General features: G+C 48.7%; 1 protein-coding gene across 3 annotated transcripts in view; it reads right to left on the bottom strand.

The window, feature by feature from the left end:
- LOC139751846 (QRFP-like peptide receptor) overlaps positions 1–13855 on the bottom strand; it is a 166707-nt gene that overhangs the window by 134075 nt on the left and 18777 nt on the right. The window contains exon 1 of one of the 3 annotated variants that reach the window (XM_071667477.1): positions 12365–12635. The exons of the other annotated variants lie outside the window; for them this stretch is intronic. The gene's annotated coding sequence lies outside the window, so the exon portion shown is untranslated. Of the gene's footprint in view, positions 1–12364; positions 12636–13855 lie in introns of those variants that run through there. 3 annotated transcript variants of the gene reach the window in all.

Below are 13855 nucleotides of genomic sequence, written 5' to 3'. Positions count from 1 at the left end.
ACACTCCTAGCAAGACAAGGACACTCCTAGCAAGATATGGTCACTCCCAGTAAGACATGTCCCTCTGGTCACCTCCCCGTTCCATGTTCCTCTGGTCACCTCCCCATTCCATGTTCCTCTGGTCACCTCCCCGTTCCATGTTCCTCTGGTCACCTCCCCGTTCCATGTTCCTCTGGTCACCTCCCCGTTCCATGTTCCTCTGGTCACCTCCCCATTCCATGTTCCTCTGGTCACCTCCCCGTTCCATGTTCCTCTGGTCACCTCCCCGTTCCATGTTCCTCTGGTCACCTCCCCGTTCCATGTTCCTCTGGTCACCTCCCCGTTCCATGTTCCTCTGGTCATCTCCCCGTTCCATGTTCCTCTGGTCACCTCCCCGTTCCATGTTCCTCTGGTCACCTCCCCGTTCCATGTTCCTCTGGTCACCTCCCCATTCCATGTTCCTCTGGTCACCTCCCCGTTCCATGTTCCTCTGGTCACCTCCCCGTTCCATGTTCCTCTGGTCACCTCCCCGTTCCATGTTCCTCTGGTCACCTCCCCGTTCCATGTTCCTCTGGTCATCTCCCCGTTCCATGTTCCTCTGGTCACCTCCCCGTTCCATGTTCCTCTGGTCACCTCCCCGTTCCATGTTCCTCTGGTCACCTCCCCGTTCCATGTTCCTCTGGTCACCTCCCCGTTCCATGTTCCTCTGGTCACCTCCCCGTTCCATGTTCCTCTGGTCACCTCCCCGTTCCATGTTCCTCTGGTCATCTCCCCGTTCCATGTTCCTCTGGTCACCTCCCCGTTCCATGTTCCTCTGGTCATCTCCCCGTTCCATGTTCCTCTGGTCACCTCCCCGTTCCATGTTCCTCTGGTCATCTCCCCGTTCCATGTTCCTCTGGTCACCTCCTCGTTCCATGTTCCTCTGGTCATCTCCTCGACCCATCATCTCGTTTTCGAAGAAACCCCCCCCCCACCCCATTCCATGTTCCTCTAGCCATCTCCTAGACCCATCAATTCGTTTTCGAAGAAGCCCCATCACCTCCCTCCCCCCATTCCATGTTCCTCTGGTCATCTCCTTGACCCATCACCTCGTTCCATGTTTCTCAGTCCCGTGAGAACACCGGAGGAGGAGGAGGAGGAGGAGGGAGCAGAAATGCAATATACGGACATGGACGTGTCCTTAATAGCGCCCTTATTAAATTTATCTATCTTATCTATTTTTTTTAAGGGGGGGGGAAAGAGCCTCTCCCTCTCTGGTGAAAAAACAGACCCATTTTTTTTTCCTTTTTTTTTTAAACTAGCTGCATTAATGGATGGGCGTAATTCAATGCGTTTTTTAATGCGTTTTTTAACGCGTTTTTTAATGCGTTTTTTTTAATGCGTTTTTTTTTAGCGCGTTTTTTAATGCGTTTTTTAATGCGTTTTTTTTTCTTTTTTGGATCGTTCCGTTGACAGAAGGAGACGTTGTGAGCGTTTTTTTTTTCTTTTTTTGGCTTAAATAGAAAAGATGGAAGCGGGTCTTAAGAAAAACACACACACACACACACACACACACACACACACACACACACACACACACACACGCACACACACACACACACACACAAGTATTTTTGCTGAGAGAGAGAGTACATGGACCAATTCTCTCTCTCTCTCTCTCTCTCTCTCTCTCTCTCTCTCTCTCTCTCTCTCTCTCTCTCTCTCTCTCTCTTTCTCTACCTAGAGGTCAACACCCACCCCCACACACCCCTAAATAAAAAGTAAGAAAAAAAATAATGTTGTACGGCCTTTCCAACATTACCAACATAACGCCCAGGCTGCCAGCAGCGCTGCCAACATTGTGTACTATACAGCCTCCACAACACGAACGAACCAACACTACAGACCCCTTCGGACCACTAGCTATACATGTATCCCTCCTGATCACTAGCTATGCATGTACCTCTTCTGACCACTAGCTATAGACGCTTTCGGACCACTAGCTATAGACACTTTCGGACCACTAGCTATAGACGCTTTCGGACCACTAGCTATAGACACTTTCGGACCACTAGCTATAGACGCTTTCGGACCACTAGCTATAGACGCTTTCGGACCACTAGCTATAGACACTTTCGGACCACTAGCTATAGACGCTTTCGGACCACTAGCTATAGACACTTTCAGACCACTAGCTATAGACGCTTTCGGACCACTAGCTATAGACGCTTTCGGACCACTAGCTATAGACGCCATCGGACCACTAGCTATAGACGCTTTCGGACCACTAGCTATAGACGCCTTCGGACCACTAGCTATAGACCCCTTCGGACCACTAGCTATATACGCTTTCGGACCACTAGCTATAGACGCCATCGGACCACTAGCTATAGACGCTTTCGGACCACTAGCTATAGACGCCTTCGGACCACTAGCTATAGACGCCTTCGGACCACTAGCTATAGAACGCTTCGGACCTCTAGCTATAGACGCCTTCGGACCACTAGCTATAGACGCCTTCGGACCACTAGCTATAGAACGCTTCGGACCTCTAGCTATAGACGCTTCGGACCTCTAGCTATAGACGCCTTCGGACCACTAGCTATAGACGCCTTCGGACCACTAGCTATAGAACGCTTTCGGACCACTAGCTATAGACGCTTTCGGACCACTAGCTATACACAGACCCCTTCGAACCACTAGCTTTACATTGACCCTTCGGACCACTAGCTACACATAGACCCCTTTGGACCACTAGCTGTACACATCTTAGGACCACTGGTTGTAGACCCCTTCGGACCACTGACTATAGACCCCTTCGGACCACTAGCTATAGACCCCTTCGAACCACTAGCTACAGACCACTTTGGACAACTAGCTATACACAGACCCCCCCTTTTAAATCACCAACTATACACAGACCCCCCCTCCGGACCACGATACACACAGAGAGGCATTACGCCCCAAAACATTTCGTCTGTGTTGCGATATATACAGCCATATAGGCTGTATATATCATGCTATATAAACTTCTCCAACACTGGTGGCTTCTCCAACACTAGTGGTGGTGGAGGAGAGAGGGAGATCATCAACCCCTCCCCCCCCCCCCCTTCGCCAACAGAGAGCGCTAGGTGGACATCAATGGGTCGTTTTTTATATTCTTTTTCTTTTTTTTTTTCGAAGAAAAAAATATAAAATAATGACCGAGAGTGGAAATGCGTCCATATCTGAGACGTTTAAAAGCCTTTAATGCCTTTCTATTTTCTCTTACTGAAGGTTAGATAATGTGTGTGTGTGTGTGTGTGTGTGTGTGTGTGTGTGTGTGTGTCTGTCTGTCTGTCTACGTCAACTTCTACCATCTACCAGCAGGGAACCACACTTTCCTATTCAAACTCATTACAGAACACTCCAGTTACCCATCCTCACGCCGTTTTCTACCTCCAGTCCAGTCAAAAAAAAAAAAAAAAAAAAAAGGACGTTTAAAAATAACTACAATCGCGTTACGCTACTAATAATGGGTTCATACCGCTAATATATCCATCAGCGAGAGATTAAATTAGTTCCCCTCTCTCTCTCCCTCTCTCTCTCTCTCTCTCTCTCTCTCTCTCCCTCCGTGACCTGACCTCCGCTACACCTCCTCCAGCAGCTCAATCATGACCCGAGGGAGGAACGTGTCCACATTCCCCCACACACACGGGCCCTCCACCCCCACACTGTGTGTGGACACATTCCCCCCCACACACGGCCCCCCTCCCCCCCACACACACAGTGTGTGTGTGCTGGTAATATCAAGTTTGAATCACCCATCTGGACGGGACGACCCTTGAACACGACGGCACGACGACCCCCAGGGTCACGTGTGGAGGTCAAAGGTCAAGCTAACATATCCCCCCCCCACCTATGAGTTAGGGGCAGAGTCGACCTCCCCCAGGGGGACCCAGAAGGTCAAAGGTCAGACACTCCTTAGTCCCCAGGTCAAAGGTCAGATAGACACTCCTTAGTCCCCAGTAGGGTCAAAGGTCAGATAGACACTCCTTAGTCCCCAGAGGGTCAAAGGTCAGATAGACACTCCTTAGTCCCCAGAGGGTCAAAGGTCAGATACACACTCCTTAGTCCCCCGTGGGGTCAAAGGTCAGATAGACTAACCTTAGTCCCCAAGGGGGTGTTCAAAGGTCAGGTCGAATTGCCTCAGTCACCAGGGGGAGGGGAGGGGTCAAAGGTTACTTCGACTTACGTCACTCCCCCGGGGTGGGGGAGGGAAGGGTGGTGGGTCATGGCCACCAGCAACCAGAGCCCTCCCTCACCCACCCACCAGAGCCCTCCCCCCCACCCCCCCCATCAACACAGAGCCCTCCCTCACCCACCCACCAGAGCCCTCCCTCCCCCCCCCCCCCCTCCCTCCCCCCCCAACCAGAGAACCCCCCCCCCCCCCTTCCCTCACCCACCCCCCCCCCCCCCCCCCAAACCCCAAAAGGCCCCCCCCCACCCACCCACCCCCTCACCCCCCCAACCCCCCCCAAAAAGGCCCCCTTCCCCCACACACATTGGGGGGGGGTTCCCAAACCCCAACCAGACGGTCCAAAACCCCAAAATTCTCTTCCCCATGCCATTTTTCCCAAACCCAAAAAAAGCTAGGAAAATTTATAACCCAAACCCCTCCCCCCCCCTCCCCCCCCTCCAAACCCCCATCCCCCCTTATCGGGGGGGGGGGGCAAAAAGAAGGGGGTTTTAAAGGGGAAAAATTTGGGGAAATTTGGTTTTTTTGGGGCCCCTCCCCACCCTCCCCCACCCACCCCTCCATCAACCATGTATCTGGGGGGAGAGAGGGGGGGTTGCGAGAGGAGAGGGGAGAAGGGGTGTTTGGAAAGGGGAGAGGTCGGGAGATTTAGGGAGGGGGGGTGGTTTTTGTGGTGGTGTTTTGTGTGTGTGTGTGTGTGTGTGCCCTTGGGGGCCCCCCCCCTCTCTGCCCCCATCCCCCCTTTCTCCTTGGCCCAATGCCTCGCCTTTCTCCTCCTCCTCCTCCCCTACCTCACCCCCACCAGAACTCCACTCACCCCGCTTCTCCCCCACTTCCGCAAAAACCCAAATTTTTAAAAAAAAAGAGTGAAAGGGAGAGGCAGAAAGGCAGTCCACAAAACATATCTACTTAATTACTCAGGTAAATCACACACTCTACACCAGCGCGAGACATTAAGCTATCATATATAGATAATTTCTTGTATTTCCCCTGATGATGTGATTATGACACGAAAGTGCACTTGGGAACTTTTTGCGTTTCATTTCCCCCTGGACTCATAGGAATATTATATATATATATATATATATATATATATATATATATATATATATATATATATATATATATATATATTGGAAAGGATCACAATTTTGCGCGTGATCAAGATATTCCTATGAGTCCACGGGGGAAAATGAAACACGAAAAGTTCGCCAAGTGCACTTTCGTGTAATAGCTTCGTCTCTTCGACGTATATCAACTGACTGTGTTATATTTCTCTCTTGTGTCTCCCCTGATGATGTGATTATGACACGAAAGTGCACTTGGGAACTTTTCGTGTTTCAGTTCCCCCTGAACTCATAGGAATATTACATATATATATATATATATATATATATATATATATATATATATATATATATATATATATAAAGCGCTCGTGAGAGGTGAGCAAGGCAATAATTCCCAATGACCTCCAAGAGCGTGGGAAAGACTTGACGCACCAGACCCCGTTAACTTTAGGATCGTGTGAGTCAAACTTTAAAATTCGGGCCAATTAATTTCCCTCCCTCCCTTCCCTTCCCTCCCCTCCTCTCCCTCCCTTCCCTTCCCTCCCCCGTGCGTCGAAATGGTGAAGTTCACCTCACCATCCCAGCGCTGGCGCACAGGCCATATTAATAAACCCCCAAAACACTTTGGGAGGAACGCTACATCCCTCCATCCCACACGAAACAGAAAATGAGAACTAGAAAGAAAATGGGAGGAGGGGGTAAAAAAAAAAAAATGGGGGGGGGGGGGACTGGGGACGGGGCAAAAAATGGGGATAGAATGATGGTAGAAGGACCTGGTGTTGGGGGGGGGGAGGCCTGGTGTTCTTTGAAATGGTTAGATGATGGACGACACCAACAGCATCTTGTGGTTAGTGTCTATACATAGATGGAGACGGGATAGTATATAGATGGAGACGGGATAGTATATACATGGAGACGGGATAGTACACAGATGGAGACGGGATAGTATATAGATGGAGACGGGATAGTATACAGATGGAGACGGAATAGTACATAGATGGAGACGGGATAGTATATAGATGGAGACGGGATAGTATACAGATGGAGACGGGATAGTACACAGATGGAGACGGGATAGTATATAGATGGAGACGGGATAGTATACAGATGGAGACGGGATAGTACACAGATGGAGACGGGATAGTACATAGATGGAGACGGGATAGTACATAGATGGAGACGGGATAGTACATAGATGGAGACGGGATAGTACATAGATGGAGACGGGATAGTACATAGATGGAGACGGGATAGTACATAGATGGAGACGGGATAGTACATAGATGGAGACGGGATAGTACATAGATGGAGACGGGATAGTACACAGATGGAGACGGGATAGTACACAGATGGAGACGGGATAGTGAAGTGGATGGCTCCTCCTCCCCAACCATCCACCACTCCCTCAAAAAACACATATATCAAAACTCGTAAGTCCTCCATGATCGCCCATCTTGTTTACCTGGAACGCTGCCACAAACACTGTGTTTACAACACCACCACTATAAACACAGGCACCAATTCAGTCATTAACAGTCCCCTCCAGTGAACTAACCTCTTTACTGTAAGTTCAGTCAATTTACAAACTAACCTCTTTAAGTTCGGTCAAAGTCAATCTGCAAGGAAACCTCTTTAAGTTCAGTCAATCAAACCTCTTTAAGTTCAGTCAATTTGTGAACAAACCTAAACATCCATTTAAAAAAAAAAATGGTATCCTAATATCCCATTGACGCAAAAAAAAATAAAATCCATCCATTTTTCTCTCTTTTTTTCTCCCGAAATCGAAGAGATTTTTAATTCTGCCTTGAATATATATATATATATATATATATATATATATATATATATATATATATATATATATATAAAGTTCTGCGGACAGCGTCCTGTCCAACCGAAGACTTAATTCTAGTGATATTCGTATGAGCGAGGCAGCCAGCGACGGCTCTGATGGATAATTCACATACTTGGGGTAATAACCGAGGCTGCAGCAACGATTTTCCGCGCCCGACTCCACCACCCGAAACCTGAGCCAAAGACGCTGGCATGACCGACATCTTGAACGACGCATGCGCAAAAATGATCATAAAAAAATATTAATATATATATATATATATATATATATATATATATATATCCGGTAAAAGCCGTAATCAACGCTTATATTAGAAGAAAAAAGAGGAATTGTTATAAAATGGTAAATAAAAAATTACTAATCATGTTTGAATAACAATGAAAAAAATATATATCAACTTTTAAAAGTCTGCTCTCGTCGGACTTAGATCTTTAGGGTAGGGATATTATTGGAACATGACCACTCCATGCGACAGTGGCGCTCTGGGACTTAAAATTCAGCCACGTATTTCAAGCACATATATATATATATATATATATATATATATATATATATATATATATATATATATATATATATATATATATGACGATTAGTTATATTCGCTAAATAGGTAATAAAGATAAAAAATACTTTTGTCATGTCCCCTTTTAAACACCATCAAATTCATGTCCTTTTAAGATAAGCTTTTTGACCAAGGTGTGTGTATGTGTGTGTGTGTGTGTGTGTGTGTGTGTTTGGCCCCAATGACTACCTAACTTCCGCCATATAGTCTTTCCTGAACCTTAACTTACCTTCTTAACCCTCTCCCCAACCCACACAACCCCCTCCCCAACCCCACAACCCCCTCCCCAATCCCACAACCCGCTCCCCAACCCACACAACCCCCTCCCCAACCCCCCACAACCCCACAACCCCCTCCCCAACCCACACAATCCCCTCCCCACAACCCCATAACCCCCTCCCCAACCCCCACAACCCCCTCCCCACAACCCCACAACCCCCTCCCCCACCCCACAACACCCTCCCCAACCCCACAACCTCCTCCCCAAACCCACAACACCCTCCCCCAACCCCACAATCCCCTCCCCACAACCCCCACAACCCCCTCCCCACAACCCCACAACCCCCTCCCCAACCCACACAACCCCCTCCCCAACCACACAACCCCCACCCCACAACCACCACAACCCCCTCCCCACAACCCCACAACCTTAACTTGATATTAAAGTAATAAACAGAGACGGGGAGGGGAGGGGAGGGAGGGAGGGGACGCTGTGGCCAAGGGGGAAGAAGGGGGAGAAGGAAGGGGAATAGATAGATGTGAAGACATGGCGATAACACCCCGGCTACTTCTGACGCCCTAAAGATAGCCGCTGATAAGGATAAAAAGAACACACACACACACACACACACACACACACACGTACAAAAACAAACTCTGACGTCACGAGACCAGCTGGGGCTCCCCCAGCCACAGTCGGTGTGTACACCGGCCACACACTCACCCCCATTAACTACTCCCCCAGTGTCCTCCTCCCCAACCCTCCTCCCCAACTATAAGTTACTCCATTGGCAACTACGACCCTCCCTTGTTGTAGATGTGACATGATGGACTTTCGGGAGCTCTCTCTCTCTCTCTCTCTCTCTCTCTCTCTCTCTCTCTCTCTCTCTCTCCTAGGGTCATAAATGAAATGCCTCACGGCCAGGGAGTTCACACCTGGCTTCGAATAGTCACACGTGTGGCTCTGTCGCCACCCCCCACCCCCCATGCCATCTCCTCCCCACCATCTCCCTCTCAGCCTTATCCTCCCCATCATCTCCCTCACAGCCCTATCCTCCCCACCATCTCCCTCCCCGCTCTATTCTCCCCACCATCTCCCTCCCCGCCCTATCCTCCCCACCATCTCCCTCACAGCCCTATCCTCCCCACCATCTCCCTCCCTGTCTCCCCTCTTCTCTCCCCTAAGGTCACCTCAAAAGAAGTAACCTTCTTGTAACCTCCCACTTCAAGGGTAGACAGTGTCTCCCCACGTGGGGGCGTAAAATATCCTCCCCCAACCTGGGAGTATAAAATATGCTCTCCCACAAGGGGTGATTGTAAACACTGTCTCTGCCACCGTGTGTGTGTGTGTGTGTGTGTGTGTGTGTGTGTGTGTGTGTGTGTCTGTGTGTGTGTGTGTGTGTGTATGTGTGTGTGTGTGTGTGTGTACATTCCCTCCTCTCCCACACGCTCTCCCATTCCTCTCCCATCACTCAAAAAATCGACCCAATGCTGGAAATGTTTGGCAACTCTTCTTCAGTTACCAGTTTGTGTTTTTTTTTTTTTTTACGCCAATAGCATTACCGTTTTTATTTTAATAAATTTAATGATTATGTTAACTTTTTTTTTTTCCCCGTTATTAAACACTGATTATGCGTTTTTTTCATCCTTTCGTTCTTTTATCTATCAAACTCTGAGTTCAAAAAAGGTATTTGCGTTTTAATTATACAAAAGTTTTTTGTTTTAATAATATATATATATATATATATACATATTTTTTTTTTACGTATCTAAATTTGACCTTATTTTATTATACAAAGTTCCTTGCAATGGTTCTGTTTAAAAGGCATGGAAAATACTCGATTTGTGTACGACCCTGGCATTTAGTCGTTTGGTGTACGACCCTTAGGGCCATTAAGTCGTTTGCAGTGTACGACCCTTAGGGTCATTAAGTCGTTTGTAGTGTACGACCCTTAGGGCAATTAAGTCGTTTGTAGTGTACGACCCCTCCCCCACAACATACCTCCTCCACCTCCACCTCCTCCTCCACCTATGCCACACGCCCCAGCAAGGCAGAGGCCGGCCCGTTCCACCCCGTCCCAGGTGTCCAGAGGGCAACACGGCATTCCGTTCCACACGCTGGAACACCCCCCTCTTCCCCCCTCCCCCCAACCGCCATCCTTCACACGGAACGAGAAAGAAAAGAGAGAGAAAGAAAAATCGAAACAATTTCTGCCGTAGATTCTCTCTCTCTCTCTCTCTCTCTCTCTCTCTCTCTCTCTCTCTCTCTCTCTCTCTTGTCTGATCTTTGGCTGAAAATAGGCTCTCTCTCTCTCTCTCTCTACGACTCGCCACAACAACAACAACAACAACAACAACAACAATCACAACAACCTCCACCACAACACACATCACAACAACACAAGACAGACAGACAGACGTCAGCTCAGTTAACACCTGTGTGTTATGTTGAGGAGGAGGAGGGGGAGTGGGGGAGGAGTGGGGGTGGGGGGGGGGGTGTGCCGCTGCTGGAGGTATGGGGGGAATGGGGTGCTGATGGGGGGGAGGGGGGGCTTCTCCAGCCTGATCCAGCTGGTGGCAAGCAGGCAGTCTCCCTCCCTCCCTCGCTGTCTCTCTCTGTCTGTCTCAATATGTCTCACCAGTCCGTCTCCCTCTGTCTCATCCTGTTATCTCCCTCTGTCTCATTCTGTCTCTTTGGCAAAAAAAAAATAGGGGGTCTCTCTCTCTCTCTCTCTCTCTCTCTCTCTCTCTCTCTCTTTGTCTGGTCTTTGGCTGAAAATAGGGTCTCTCTCTCTCTCTCTCTCTCTCTCTCTCTCTCTGGTCTTTGGCTGAAAATAAAGGCCTCTCCCTATCTCTAAGTTCTGGTCCGTGGCTAAAATAGGTTGTGATGTTCACCCTCACTTCCACCCTGGATTACTTAAAACAACCCACACAGATCCCTGTCATACATACTTAACTACTGACTAATCTTATGCCTTCTCGTAACGACCCCTTTTCGTACTGTCTCTAAAAAGAAAAAGAAAACAGGCCATTCATTTTTGCGTTCCGAAAGAGTGCGAATGTGATTCTACGCCTGTGCTTGCTCGTCTATTCCATTTCTGCTGTGCACCTGTGCTTGCTCGTCTATTCCCTTTCTGCCAAAAGACTCCTGTGTTTGCTCGTCTATTCCATTTCTGCCGAAAGACTCCTGTGCTTGCTCGTCTGTTCCATTTCTGCTGTGCACCTGTGCTTGCTCGTCTATTCCCTTTCTGCCAAAAGACTCCTGTGTTTGCTCGTCTATTCCATTTCTGCCGAAAGACTCCTGTGCTTGCTCGTCTATTCCATTTCTGCTGTGCACCTGTGCTTGCTCGTCTATTCCATTTCTGCTGTGCACCTGTGCTTGCTCGTCTATTCCATTTCTGCCGAAAGACTCCTGTGTTTGCTCGTCTATTCCATTTCTGCCGAAAGACTCCTGTGCTTGCTCGTCTATTCCGTTTCTGCTGTGCACCTGTGCTTGCTCGTCTATTCCATTTCTGCCGAAAGACTAACATTTTTTCCTTCTTCCATGAAACAAACACAAATCCCAGAGAACAGTGAACACTCTAATCTCTCTCTAATTATTCTGCTGTTCAATCGAATTCTAATATTTCTTATCCCTGAATCTCCCCCTAAACCCCCACTTGCTCAAGCGCCCTCAATGTTGCAGTCTTGTCTGAGAAGACCAATGTGGGCTTTTGCAAGGCGATATGCCCCGTTGATGACTTCACGAGTTATTCTGGGGGAAATGTTATGTCGAAGCCCTTCACATGTCGCGACTTTACGACAGGGTGGGGCACCGGGGTTCTAATTTCTTAACTTCCCTCTTTTGGGTTTCCCTCTCTCTCTCTCTCTCTCTCTCTCTCTCTCTCTCTCTCTCTCTCTCTCTCTCTCTCTCTCTCTCTCTCTCTCTCTCCTCCCATACTGACCACTCCTCCTCCCTCCTGGCCTGTCTATTCTCCACGACGGTTGGTGGATCAATGTCTACTCCCTCTCTCTCCCATGAAAAGCCAGCCATGTCATATCCATCTGGGCTGTGTCGCTAGTGTTTCCTTGCGCTGCGCACCATTCTACCCCCGATCACTGTATGCATCCATTCGCCACCCACTCACCAACCCAGCCCTTCACCTCTTGTTCACAATCCCCTCTTTCCTCTCTTGCCCAATCGAGGTGTCGTCTCACAAAAGCGACTAAGAACCAAAAACTCACACGAGATTTTATTCCCCCCCCCCCCCCGTAGAGATAAACAAACACACAACGTAGTTAGGACAGCACCTCTTCTTTAAAAACACTCCTCCTCACACCACCACCTCCCAAGCCTTCTTCCACGACTCTTCCTTGATTCCAGACCTCAAGGCAAAACTTGGCATTACCACCGCAATAACCATCTCAAAAAAAAAAAAAACACACACACATATCCCATCTTGACCAACCTCTTAAGATACCTTGGGGGTTTTCTGCTCAGACGCCAATGATCCTTCTCTTCTAAAAAGCCTTCTCAGACCATCAACAGAACTGGAACCCCTTTCGAGTGTCCTACGTCGACGCTCGACAGCGTGGACTCCAAAGGGGATCGACTCATAGTCTCTCACAGGCTAAACTGCTAAACACGACTCGACCTTTCTGAGTACAAGGAGCGTACCTGTGTGTGTCTGTAAGTACGAGTGTGGGAAGACTTTATATATGGACACGCTACACAACTGTCCCGAACACTGGTACCTGAGCCACTGGTCACCTGCAGGTAGGGAAGGACCGCCAGTACCAGGTGTGTGTGTGTGTGTGTGTGTGAGGGAGGTGGCATGAGGTGAGGTGAGGTGGTGTGGTGGTGGAGGGGGTGTGTGAGTGTGTGGTGGTGGCCACTTAGACCAAATGTGTAAGAGTCGTAAACATAATCTCTTGCCTCCCTCCTTACAGCTACGTCTTCTGTCCTTCCCTCCTCCATCACTCACCTTCCCTCTCCTTCCTCCATCACTCCCTTCCCTCTCCTTCCTCCATCACTCCCTTCATCCCCCCAAAACACACCCCTTCCTCCAACGCGCCCTCTTCAAAGCAACAGTGTTATTAATCTCAACGAGACAGAAAGATAATCTCAAGAAACTGTCCAAGACTTCAAGTGGATCCATCAGAAACCCTCGCAGACTCACAATCATTTCTGTATTATGACACACGATCATTTCTGTATTATGACACACACGATCATGTCTGTATTATGACACACGATCAAGTCTGTATTATGACACACACGATCATTTCTTCACGGGTTACAAAGAGATACAGTGACCCAGGGATGTTAGTTCGATGCTAAAATGGAAGATTTGATGACCAATTTGGATGAAAAGAGAAGAGTCGTTTGAACAGCAGTGTTATGGTTGTAATGGCACGTACTCCCACCAGACGTCAACACACCTTAATAACCCATGCCAAAGTCCCCTTCTCCAACACAACCCAACTACAACCCCCCCTGGACAAAGTCCCCACCTCCAACAACCAACCCCCCCTCCATAAAGTCCCCACCTCCAACACAACCCTCCAACAACACCCCTCCAAAAAAGTCCCCACCTCCAACACAACCCTCCACAAAGTCCCCACCTCCAACACAACCCTCCGATAACCCCCTCCAAAAAGTCCCCACCTCCAACACAACCCTCCACAAAGTCCCCACCTCCAACACAACCCTCCGATAACCCCCTCCAAAAAGTCCCCACCTCCAACACAACCCTCCAACAACCCCCCTCCAAAAAAGTCCCCACCTCCAACACCACCCTCCAACTACCTCCTCCACAAAGACACCACCTCCACCACAACCCTTCAAAAAAAAAAAAGATACCCTAAGTCCCCATCGCCAACACAACCCTCCAACAAACAACCACCCCTCCTCCCCAACCCTCTCCAAAGTCCCTACCTCCCACTCCAACAACAACCCCTCTCCCCCACCA

This window comes from Panulirus ornatus, chromosome 12, assembly GCF_036320965.1.
Source record: "Panulirus ornatus isolate Po-2019 chromosome 12, ASM3632096v1, whole genome shotgun sequence".
Lineage (NCBI taxonomy): Eukaryota > Metazoa > Arthropoda > Malacostraca > Decapoda > Palinuridae > Panulirus > Panulirus ornatus.
The sequence above is the reverse complement of the archived record's forward strand: the minus strand, read 5'-3'. Positions and strand labels throughout refer to the sequence as shown.